Raw genomic sequence first — 10065 nt, forward strand, 5'->3', positions numbered from 1 at the left:
CCTATCTTAATAAGTTAAAAAATGCTGTGGAGTGTCCTGAGGATAACTCCACTGGAAATTTAATCACAGTTCATACAAGATCATACTGCTCAGTTTGCTCTCTCGGTCCTGGCAGCCTGCACCAGAGATGCTCATGAGTCATCACTGAATACAGCAATCAGTGTCTCCTTCAGGGCAGTATACAAATTTACAAATAAGTCCATCATGTGATTAACATTTCTTAAAGATTTATGAGCTTAAAAAAATTAAATGTGGTTAACATAAACACAACTGATATAATAGAACTTCACAGTTCATACTTTCCATTATTCATCACTCTTTGGAAATATAATCTTCTGTGATTTTTTTTTTTCCCCCCAGAAACTTGCCAGGCATGAACTCATCCCAAAGATTTTTTTTTTTTCTGTTATTGCTTTTTTCTTTTTTTTTTGGTGGAAAATGTCAAGACATTTTACATTGCTGTTTTAGAATGTGGTAAAAAAAAGAGATAGATACATCCATGCAGAGACACGCATATTTTTCCCATGGGGAAAAAAAAAAGACAGAATCACACTTAAACAAAAGGGGATGACCATACCAAGCATGACTGACATTTTCACCTGACATGTTGCACATAAAAACTCTTGAGTAGGAATCTTCAGGAAAAATAATACTTTTGTAAGCTGTTGAAAACTTGCAAAGGAGCATTTTTCAGAGGAAAACAACCACATAATACGAACTGTAACAGAACTTGCTACAGTCTAGGACTTTATTAGTTTTTCTAATCATAAAGATGAAGGCCTGGATGAACATGGAGAATGACTTTTTTAAAGCAAGTTTTCCAAAAGAAGCCAGGGCATCTTAAAGGAATACTACTGGAAAATACATACCATCCAGTGTGTCTCTATTTTCAGATTTTCAGGAGATTTTTCTTTCCATGGGTAAAATCAACCCCTTGGCCAGCCAAACTCTCATTATGACTATCTAGCTATTTCTATAGCACCTTGCTGAAACAAACTTTTTATTTTTTTCCCATTTTGTGGTCTCCTTGCATCTCTGAATAGGCAAATATAATTGCATTGCTCGAAAAGAACACCTTCTTTTATGAGCCTTTGAAGACACACAAGCTTCCTTTTCCATCCACCATATTCTGCGTGGCTGCCTTACAGGTAAGTCGTTCAGTGCGAAAGCCCAGCACATTGCATGTGTTGCTGGGGACATGCCAACACACCCAATGTATGCAGGGTCTGCATATTCTGAAGAGCATGTTCTGGCTGTTCCTGCCATTGTGCTTGTTGGGGCATATGCAGAAAATAGACAGACCTGGGCCACAGGGTGGTTACGGTCTGTTCTGTCCACAGTGCCACATGTAAATGTTTCTTGCAGAAAAATGTGAATAAGTTGCCTCATTTTATTTCTTCTTCCATGTCAGTGTCAAGATGCCATGTCCCAGCTGTTCCTCTGATGCCATTGGCATCACACGAAATATTAATAAGGCATAGCATACATACAGATTAAAGATCCAAAGACACCAAAGAATAAACAAATTTCGTAGTCCACATAAAATCTTCCCTCTCATCCAATAGATTAGGTGGAAAGAAAGGCAGTTCTAGAACACCAGGGTTTCCAGGGCTGTTGAACAAAGGGACAGATGAACTCTCAGGACCACCCTCCCCCATTCCTGCACATGTACATGAGGATATGAGCTGTTCAACTCATCTGTTTCTTTTGCTGATATCTCTTATGCATTATAAAATGACAACCCATGTAATTTTGGAAAACAATGTCAGAGAAATTGAAATGTTGCCAGAATATGAAGGTACAAGCAAAAGGAAAAGAAAATCCCGTGACTGAAGGTCTCCTTCAAGGAACTGAGAAGGATTCAAGGTGGGAATCCATGAGTACTGTCTGTAGTGGTGTACAATAACCAGCCTAACAAGCTTGTTACACAAAGTGGATGTACTTTGATAACTCCGTTTTTATGCTACACACACTCAAAGTGTAATATTTAAGGAGGACATTGGATGTTGACATCGTAATCGAAAAAAAAATTCTGATTATTCTGACAGAAAGTTCAGACAAGTAAGCTGTAAAAGATAAAATTTTCACAAAGAACTATCTGGATAGTCGCTTCTCATAGGGATAATAATATATCTAAAGAAAGTCTCAGATTTAAGCAATAATACTTAAGCAACCATATTTTAGTGATTAATCAACAATACTCACAAGTCTAATTAGTAAGACAGCATTAAACAGTTAAACTTCAATGTGATGTAAACTACTTGATTATTTTTATTGTTCAGGTTTGCTGAAAAAAGGTTTGGCTGAACATTTAAACTTTTACATTTAATTTAAAGGCTTGAATTCACCGTGTCAAAAGACGCAGAACTTAGGCACCAGGCGAACCAGATTTAAGTGGAGCACCTGGTACCACTTTGACTCCAGAGCTAGCACTCTCACCTCTAAGATCAATCCCTGCCTGTATAGCCTGAACCATGAGGGACTCAAAATTAGTGTTTGGCAAATGATTTTCTGGGTGCTGTAATGCTGGCATAGTTTCTGCAGATGTCAGGTAGACTCAATAATATTTCCATATAATGAAGTTGTATGATTGAGCTTCATAGCTCTCAGATAAAAAGGGCTTGCTGTGGCATAAGATTATGATTACTGACTAAACACAAAAGTTTCTTAAACAAGGAGCACTAACTTCTTGATGTTCTCATTCCTAAGATTGTAAGTAAAGCCATATATGTATCTGTTAACCCAGCCTCAAGGAAAATAAGAAGTATAACTGAAGACTGGCCCACTTCTATGTGCTTAATTATGCAAATGGGCAAACTTTCAGGGTTGGTTGCTGTTTTGTTTTATTTTGATTTTTAACTGAATTGTTATTACAAATACATAAACACAGGACTAATATTCAAAAAAAAGGTACAATAAAAGCAAAAAACAGACGTTCTATCTGCAATACTCATCACAAACTCAGAGCTTCACTTGGCTTGTTCTTGCCTACAGCCTCTTGGAGCTTGAGTTGATCTGCAGTTTAGGAGGGGGGAGAGCATCAATGAAGATCAAAGAAGAGCGATACCCTTGGAATCAGCAGTGGAATAGCAGAATATCTACCAAATTAGCCTTTTCTTCACATCAAATAATTGGATGTTTTATTCCTGCTGTTTTAATTTATTTACAAGCCTTTGGAATGTCTCCTTTAAAGGAAAATCATTGCCTTTAATTAACCTCTTTGGCAGCTCTCCAAGCTTTCTTAAAAAAATCAGACTTTGCATGTGCACTCGCCCCCTCCCACCCAAATATCTGAACTTGCCCTAGGTAGGATAACGATTACAAGACAGACCAGCTCTCATGTGCCTTTAGGCCCTATCTCACATGGAAGAGCAGGTTTGGGAAAAAAGCTAAAAAATGGTTTTGAATGTTTACATAATACAATAAAGAAATTTTGTTCAGCTTTTTTTTAATCATTGGTTGGCTTGAGTGAGAGAACAGGAGCACTCAGCTAATCAGTGGCTGTTTCTTGTTCATGGTGTCCCACCACTTTTGCAATTATAGGTCCAAGCCTTCTAGATGTCCTGTTGCAAACTGGCACAGGATTGTCCCCTGTGGTACATTATCTAGAGCTTTCTCCATTCCAGTTTTTAAGTGATAAGACTTAACTACTTTCCATTACTATTTTCAAGTTCAGGTACCTTCATCTAAAGGTGTTTTTTTTTCCTGTCAGGATAAAGCTTTATGTCCCTCTTCTGAGTTTTCTGAGACACTCAACCTCCCTTGTTATTAACTGGAAATCATGCAAACAAACGACATGCATTTATCCAGGCTATCATCCAACCCAATTATCCCAAGTTTCCTGTTTCTCAGCACTTTGCTTTAAACCTTAGACCACGCTGCCTAGTCCAAAATCTATTTAAAAAGTAACTTTTGTATAAATGAGATTTAGAGTAGTTGTAGGATTTTGAAAATCCAAGGTATGAAAATCAACAGCCAACATTCTGTCTTTGTCTTTTGGAAATCCAGGAGCCATTTGCAAATATAATCCAGGTTTTTCTCATTCAAATCTTACTTGGGATACATAAAAGCATGCGCTTTATGCTAGCTTGTCCTATGATTAAAGTACAAAAAACCCAAGATGTGTTAAAATTGCCACTGTAGGTTTTTGGAGGAAGCTGGTAATTCAGACGGAATATTTTATAGTAAATACTTGCTGAATATCTTGTAATGCTCTGGAAGCTACTTGTAGGGTGTTGGTTGATACTGGTAACATTCACAATCAGAATTCAGCCTTTCTGCCTTGTTTCCATAGAAGATGAGAATCTTTCCTTTCCATCACCACTTAAATATTGCTCAGGGAAGCAAGCAAAACATATCTGCCACTTTGGATGACTTTGTTAGGCAAAAATATTTTTTTCTTGCAACTAGTAGATACTTTCTGTTTCAGTACTAATTCTTCCAAGTCTGCCATTCCTGGACAGTTCATTATGCATTTATGTCATTAGGGATCTACCTTTCATGCATCAGTCATGTGTAGGCCATGTTGTTTAAGCAGCATTCAGAGCTGTGGGCTTCTTCTAGAACTTTTTTTTTTTTTACCCAAAACTAGGCAGCTGCAGAAAGTCATATGATCAGTGTTCCAATAGTTAGAGCAGTGCTCTCTGACTTGGTATTGCACTAGAGATTCTCTAACACAAGTCTGGAGGCTGCTGCCAGACAGAACTCGATGACCCTGTGCACTACTGAATTTCTGATAAGTTTGCACAAGAGTGGTGGTATTTCCCCACTCTCTTTCAAAAGATTAGTTTGCACAAGTCCCTTTTCTTTGCATTTGACCAGCTCTCGCCAGGTGGAGGATTCAGTCCTGCTTATTACAGGTTCTGTCCTGGCACAGGTATCCAGGTGAAGCTTGAGAACAGGCCATATCTCACTGCATTTCTGTAGCAGGTGGAGGACAGCTGCTGATAAGCTGGTTCTCAGTGCTGGTTTGATAATGTTGCGCTGATTGCTGCCTGGGTGTCACTCTCACTGCTGAGCGCTATGTGGAGGAAAGGTTAGAGCATGTAGAACTGGCATAACCTTGACCCAAACCTGGGTAAATAGTGCATCAAAAAGTGTTGCCAACCTAGAGAAGACCTATCAAGTATGTAGTCCATGGCATAAAAACAAGCAGTACCAACAGCACCTGTGATCACATACACTGACAGAAATACTGCTGTTTGTCTTTTGGGCCCTCTATTTGTAAGGACTACGTATTTTGTTATTTTCAGCTGACTCGTGAAACTGCCTGACCATGCTTCTTTTTGCTTTTTTGCCCTTTTTTTATAAATTCTGGGCACAATATATTCAAATGTTACATTCCTTTACTCCTTACCCTCAAACACACATGCACATTCATACATCAAAAGACATCTCATGCCCTTCCTGTGTTAAGGGGCTTAATTTCTAAAGGTGCTTTGCTTCTGTACATCTAACTTCATAAATTACGAGATTCCCAGAAGAGCCTGACTTGATGGTTTTATGAACTAGAAGTGTATGTGACTGAGATTCTGTCATTAGAGTTTTGGGGGCTTTCTCAGTATGCAAAATCTGAGAGCTTTCCCTATTGCTCCATCAGACACTAAGCCACAGTCAAAAATATTTGGAAATCATATCAGAAGAACCTGGGTTTCAAGTGACAGTCAACAAAGCAAACTCCTTAGAGTTTTTCCATGTCTTCCTTAATGCAGGGTAATGCTGCTTGTTTGTCTTTGAATGGCAGCAGGCTCTGGACTTGTCCCTTTTCTGACATATGCACTGCTGGGCCTATTGTGAGTTTCTCCTAATCTGCAGCCCAGAACATGTGGAAATCTCATCGGACTTATTAAATCCTTGCCTCCCCATGAGGTTGTTATTCTGTGACTGCCCCTCCCTTTGAGCTCTCCCCAAGACAACTGAATGCCTTGTTCAGGGCAGAAACATTATGGGGGTTTTGATTGTTTGTTTGTTTTTTAGCAAAGAGATAAGGTGAAGCTTACACCTGGCCAACAAGAAGTACTTGTTTGTATTAACCAGGATCTGATCTGACTGTCTTCTGCTGGTTTTGGTAAGTAAAAAGGTACTGGTGCTATAGGGTTATTTTTGTTAGTAGGCAGAGCTGTGCAGTTCACCATACAGGGACACAGGCTTCTTATTGCTAACCAGCTTTGTACTTGAGCAGGGAAAGGAACTTATCATTGAATATTGCTGGTGGCAGGGCCAATTATGATTTTTCAAGACAGAAAAAAAGTTTTGAAAAAATGTGGATTTGCACAGACAAATATCAACAACAGCATTAGTAAAGTTGAAAATAGAAGACTCTAAGACATCATCGTAAATCAGAACCCTAAAACTACAAATCTACCCTAGTCTGTCTAGTACTCTGTGAGGACAAAAATAACATGCTCAGTTCATTGAGCACTTAGTTTTTATCTTGTTTCTTAATAACCTTATTTGAGAGGAAACTCCTTAATTTACCAAATCATTGCTAATTGCCAAGTTAAACCCGAGTAAATTTACACTGCCCCTGACACAGCAGGCACAAAAGGAATATGATTGCTAGGCTAGTGCTTCTAGCACCATGTACCTGAGGGTTTGGCTAGAGCTGCCTCTGCAGAGGCATACAAGAAGAGTTTTGGTTTTTAATATCTTCTTACATAAAGGTACAGTAGCTTGTAGCAAAAGCTTAGACTATCCTTTAGGGGGAAGTAATTAATATTTTTTAGGCTTATGGTTTCTGCTAAAATCTGGATGACGTTGTTCTTATACCAGATCAGTTCTAGAGATGCCAACGTGCTGGCTGGGGCCAAAAAATTTAAAGAAGGTAAGAGCTTTGGCTTTTCTTCCTGGTGGACTTCCCCTGGCATACTTTTCCTGCATTCTGTCATAGAAGCATTTATTTTGCCTCTGGCTCAAGTATGTTGGTATTTTTATTCCTGATGATCCCTGTAAAGAGAGATAAATCAAGCGTTTTTTTAAAAAGCTTTTGGCATTTACGCATAAAGAGACTCACATACCCCACAACAAAATGATGGGCTCTTATCATCCCTGTGCTCTCGACTGGATGTCCTCAAAATTCTTCAGCTTAAAGCTGTGATGGTCAGGGCCTGGGGTGTATCACAGACTTCCTGGCTTTGTCCTCAGGGTTATTGCAACAGTTGTACTGTGCTGTGCAGGGACAATAAGATGGTCAGAAAGGGCTTTCAGATCTCAAGTATGACTTCTTTGTAACTGGTACTTAAGTTTGGGAATTTTGTCATGTGAGGAGACTCAGTAACGTTGCTGCAGTTAAATGACTGCTTACTTACTACTCTTTTATACTAGGTGGGGTACTCTGTCAGAGTCTTGTTGTCTTTAGAGAGCTCTTGAAAGGCCTTTAAAAAAATCTGGGTGACTATTGCTTTGCATTAATTAATATTTCCAATATGTGCCCAGGAAGACTTGAGAACAGAATCAATCCCTGGGGACTTTGTCAAGATTAAAAAGCAGTGATTAATTATCTCTCACCTCTTAATTCCTGAGCAATTAGAGAATCATATTGCCTTACAAAATAATCCCCATGACTTGCCTTTGTTGCTCCACACTATTTTCCCACAGACCTCCTTGAAAGCCCAAGGGTGGACTTGCTGTTTTCCAGTCTGGAGTCAAGACTTGCAAACAGCCAGCTGTGTATTTGATTTCTGTAGTTGCTCTCAGACAATTAGTGGTTGTTTAGCCTGGGGAGCCAAATTGCTCTAGGACGAAGTAATTGGTCTTGATGAATGGGTTTTAACTAACTGTAGTACAGAAGAAGCCTGGAGAACTGGGTATTTCTTTACTGTATTGTGATACTCAAGTAAGATATGCTTGAGACATGCTTAGCTTCTTAACCTCCAGAGTCTATGTGATAAGTATGCTGTACAGGTTAGAACATGGAAAGAAGCTTCTCACCTTCCCCTTTTAGCACAGTATTTTCACACTTGCAAAGCAGCAAATTTTTATCATATCACGCATCTGTAATAGAAAAGGGATTTTTTTTTTTCCCTTTTGTCATCCAAAAGCAATAGAAGTAATCATCATGGGATAAAACCACTTTTAGGTTTGTGTGTTCAAATTGAGGCTTCTGCCTTCTCTTTAGCTGGCTAAACGCCTTGACCTGCTTTATGGAGATTCTCAGCATCGGTTTATTAACAGAAGTTTTCATGGGGAAAAAGGCAGGAAATGCACAGCTGAGATTGTTCATTACAGTTGCTCCACCTAATTTGGGAAGACACAGGCTGTGGGTGTTACAACCTCTTGAGTTCAGTCCTGTGAAAGGACCCATGTTTTAAGAGACGTGTTGGGTTTGATTCGTGAGAGAAGATTCTAAATCAGGTTTAGTTTAGGAAGGCTGAAACAGAAAGGTACAACAGGCTGAAAAACTGTGTGATTTAAATACCAAGGAGAGAAATAGTAAAGGGGGAAAGAAATATGTAGGATGGTAGGCAGGGTGAATATAAGCAAAGGGAAATTGAGATGAGACACCATAAGAGAAATCCTGAAATTAAAATGTGTTCAGCTGCATTGCAAGTACAGTTCCATAATCCTAGCTATTTATGACGCTCTAGATTAGAAATACACAAGAAATGCAACTATATATCTATAGGTTCTATAGTAGAATCTTTATAAAGAATCATCCTGCACTTTCTGTGTTTGTTCCCTCTTTCTACATGGCCTTTTAATGCACATCTCACTGCAACAGCAGAAGGGGGGTTGGGGGAACCTGCTGAGGCAGGGAAGTGGTCTGCATGGCTTCTGTACCCATTCTGAACACAAGCTCAGGAGGCCAGTTGTCTTTCTTCAGCAGATTGCTGGGAGCACATTCCCACATAAATAGGAGGATTTTCTGGGAACAAATTCTCATAAAACTTTTTTTTCACCCCCTCTGCTAAAACAATGTCTCCACATAACCTTACAGTTATCTGAACCTGAACTAGATGTTCAGATCCACAAACCAAGCTGAACTTGAAAGAAAGTGGCATCACTACTCCTTTTGCCACGTAAGAAGCACTCTTGTGCCATTATCTTACAAAGCTGAACATCCTGCATGGTTTTTCTGTGTGTCTACTAAACCAGATGTATCTTATAGCGGTGAGTGTTTGACTTCTGCATTGCATCTGGTGAGGGCAATAGAACTGAAGTTCGCTCCAGTACCAGCATGCTGTCTAATTTTATTTTTTTAAAAAAAATTCAGTTATCTCCAAATAGTGGCTTTAAACACAGGGTAGAATGTAGATTTGGGTCCTTTCCAGCTTTGCATTGCCAGCAGATTTGCTAGACTTGAGTAATTCTTTTTAAATTTCTTTTTTTTTTTTAAAGTTATTAAAGTTGGCAGGCAGGATTCGGCTGTTACCAGGATTTTGTATAATACTTCTATTCCCTTACACACTGCCAGTTGCTAACAGCACATGGAGCAAATCCTAGGTGGCCCGGCTTCTGGAAGCTGCAGACTGAATTTGTTGAAAAGGACTTGAGGCACATTGCTCAAATACGAGACTTTCTTTTAGATGGTAAGTCATCCTGCAGCTTAAAACTAGAAATGAATCCAGACAAATATCTCTGAATTTGAGTAGGAATATGGATACAAGCTTTGAAACTAATATTTTTCTCTACTGGAAAAGAACCCCCTAATTTTCTATTTATCCGATTCCTCCTTTCCCTAACAAAGCAGTATTTTTCTGATCATGTGAATTTTATTTACTGACTACCAAGTAATTACATGGTGAGTAACTGGATGGCTTTGCAGGACTGGAAATGGAATACTGACTGCTTAACCTGTAGGTGAGTATTTCAGCTCTGTCCTACCCCAGCAGTAAGTGCAGATCAGCCTTGAATGTCTGCTGCATGCCATGTGGTGGGATTCAGACCAGTGGGGTCAGATGTGTGCATCACAAGTGACCACTACCTCTACTGGCAGCCTCTTGGGAAGAATGTCCCTCTCTAACCTTTATCGTTGTGTGGGTGGAGCATATTCGTGGCTACCTGGAGAAACAGAGAAGTGCTTGTAGTAATCCAAATCTCAGTTTAGTCATGCTGAGTACCTGCTGA

This window comes from Merops nubicus, unplaced genomic scaffold, assembly GCF_000691845.1.
Source record: "Merops nubicus isolate BGI_N331 unplaced genomic scaffold, ASM69184v1 scaffold1338, whole genome shotgun sequence".
NCBI lineage: Eukaryota > Metazoa > Chordata > Aves > Coraciiformes > Meropidae > Merops > Merops nubicus.